This window comes from Gastrolobium bilobum, unplaced genomic scaffold (assembly GCF_033153095.1).
Source record: "Gastrolobium bilobum isolate Gb01-03AN ecotype WA unplaced genomic scaffold, APGP_CSIRO_Gbil_v1 utg7754, whole genome shotgun sequence".
NCBI classification, from domain to species: domain Eukaryota; kingdom Viridiplantae; phylum Streptophyta; class Magnoliopsida; order Fabales; family Fabaceae; genus Gastrolobium; species Gastrolobium bilobum.
In genome coordinates this window covers 101,700-104,630 of record NW_026896773.1, presented here as the reverse complement: position 1 = coordinate 104,630, position 2,931 = coordinate 101,700, and the positions used below count along the sequence as shown (strand labels likewise).

General features: G+C 35.4%; 1 pseudogene; it reads left to right on the top strand.

Annotated features, from left to right (window-relative positions):
* Positions 1-399: 399 nt before the first annotated feature.
* LOC133301934 (uncharacterized) lies at positions 400-1,694 on the top strand (annotated as a pseudogene).
* Positions 1,695-2,931: the final 1,237 nt, after the last annotated feature.

Sequence of the window (2,931 nt, the reverse complement as noted above, 5' to 3'; positions counted from 1 at the left end):
AACTGGTGACAGGTTCAGTTATTATAAGAGTTTTTGGTAGTTTTCTGAGAACAGTATCTCCAGAGAAACTCTCCTTCATTGTCTGCCCATCATAGTTGTATCCAATCACTGTCAAAGAAGATACAAGTAGGAAAAAGGGTCAAGACTCTGAGAAAGACATTCCACCATCAAAGTTCTTCCGCACTAATGGAGAAAGGTACACCCTTATGTGAAAACCATGAATTCTAAAGATCCTGTATCATGTTCTTGAATGAGCATTGTTGAACATGTATTACTGATTTACTGATGAAATTACTTACATTTTATTAATCTCATTTTAAAAGAGATAAATTATTTCATGTCATAGAGACAAACTTGTGGACTTCACCATAAGAAAAGAAAAGGTGACACAGTTATCGAATGGTGTGTAGGAGGAAAAACTTATCTCACGTGGCGCATGAGAATAGTTTTTCCCATATCATAATCATGGCAAACCACAATTTTGAACTTGATTGCAAGAAAATTCATGATTCTTTTTGGGGTTTGAGCCAACTAATTCCATCTCTGGCTTGTCTAACCCAGCTTGAAAAAATAACCCAGGGAGACCCACAAGGCAGTGTAAGGAGAAGACTTGATAAGTCAACTTCAAAGATATGAAGTTGGATTTTCTTCCATGAACTGCACTGCTTTGTCCTTGTGGATGCTTGCTGTTGTGGTTAGAGAAGCCATTCAAGAAAATGAGATCAATTTCAAGGCTTTGTGAAATTTTTGTGAGTAGAAAATCAAGTTTTGTTTTTCTCATCACACAGCCCTACCAGAAAAGGTTCGGAAGGCTGTTGAACCAAGATATTATCAATTTGGACCCTCCATACACATTTCAAAAGGGGGGATTATTGTGAAACACTCAAACGGTGTCATGAAAATTGTCAGTTGTTAGTAAATTTAAAGAAATGGGTTTGATTATGCAGATTGTTGCGGCATTGGCTGTATCACATAGAGCTCAAAAAATAGATGTTAGTCAGTATATATCTAAAGTGTGATGCCAGGAGGCTCTGTGAAATTCGGGAGGAAAGCTTAGGAGTTGTGAATGAAGCTATTGTACTAGAAATTTTAAGCAAGAGGAGCATTCCCCAACCAAAGCTAACATTTGAGTTATAAACGCATTTGTGGACGTGCCTACACAAAGGTGATAAAATAATAAGATAAAACAATATGCTGGTAATCTTCTCCCCTGCACCTTACCCCATTCAATGTATTTTCTTTATTTGATGTATTAGAAATTTGTTTTGTGTCCTTTGTCCACTGTGTTTTAGTCTATCATGATGGGAAACAATGGACAATTTGGTAAATCTATGATGGTGATTATGAAATGCATTTGTTAAGCACGCTATTATGCAAAGGTAACCATTGTTTTCTTGCACAGAACCGACTGTCACTAGGGTGCAGTTGTTTATTCTCAAATTTTGTTTTAAACTATCAAAAGAATAGTTTAGGAAGAGATTTCTTATTTGAAAAGAAGTTACAATTCGGGTTAATAATAGCAGGCACTGATGCAAGCATCAAAGGAAAAAACAAGGGACAGAGGAACTTCGGCACGAGCATTAGTATGCAGGGCTGAGGTGACATGGATGAGGTTTGAAGGGTTTTCAAGGAGATGTATGGGAAGGAACTTGCAGAGGTTATTCGTAAAGGAATTCCATCTGGAGACTTTATAGCAACAAAACTTATTGAGAATAGCGTAATTCAGATAATCTTTTAGAGTTTCTTTTGTGAGTGACATGAAGTGAAAAACGAGCTTAGCTTAATATAATGTGACAAGGTAAAAAATAATGTCCCTTTCTATGAAGCAAAGCAAATTTGCCATCTTAAAAGAATTTGTGTAAACTACATAGCAGCCTTTGGTCTTATATCATTTTGGCTTCTTTATGCTACGATCCTTGACTTGAGTCAGAAGCATAAGAAATGCATGGTCAGATATTTGCAGCATACTAGTGTCTGATTTGGAAAAAATAAATGATAAAATAATAAACAAATAAATAAACAAATAAATAAACAAAAGGTCTACTTGTCATTGTCCTCTTCATTTTTTAACTTTCTTCAATTAAGAAAATTGTGGGATCACATACTCAAAGTTTTCAATTTCAGACTCCATATTTCTTTCTGCATGCTATGATGCAGCCATGCTGGTCAACTGAAAAATTGGGGAGTAACTAACAAAACACTTAACATATTGAAAGTTATATGGAAGAAAACATAATGCTAAGATAACTTGACAAGCAAGCCCTTTAAAATAAAATCAATAATAAGAACAAATCAAACAAACCATGTTTCCATAATTAAGCTATGATGTTGGAAAATAACAGTGTTCTGTTAAGAAATTGTTGAAATTAAATCAATTTTGGCATTCCTATTTCTTCTTATCTGCTTCAATTGATGGTGTTTCATCAAAGTCCCTAGGGAGTGAAAGTAGACTCTCCGAATACAAAACTGTTCTGAACCGTCTAAGATCATCAAAACAATATTCCCAGCGTTCTAGCAGTTATCCTTTGTCATTAAATTTCACCAGTTCTGCATGATCAAAGCGTAATGCAACAAGTTCACCATCTTGGGCTATGCATATAGCGGAAAGGTACCTAGGACTCTCAAGCATAGTCCAGGATGACTGCACTTTATATTCTTTCATCATCCAAACATGAGTTACATTATCGCAAAAATAATATAAACCTAGACATCCTCCCATCGTTACCAAATGAAAAACTGGAAAGGACTCGATGGAATCAACATATGGCAGAGATATCTCATAGAAGTTCAGTTCTACCAAATCAAAGGCAAAAATTACAGGATTTAATCCACAAAGACCATAAGTCATGCAATGAACAACATCATTAAAGAACAATGAGTGATTGTCAGAATAACGGTATGTAACATGGGGGCCCTGAATTTCTTTCAATG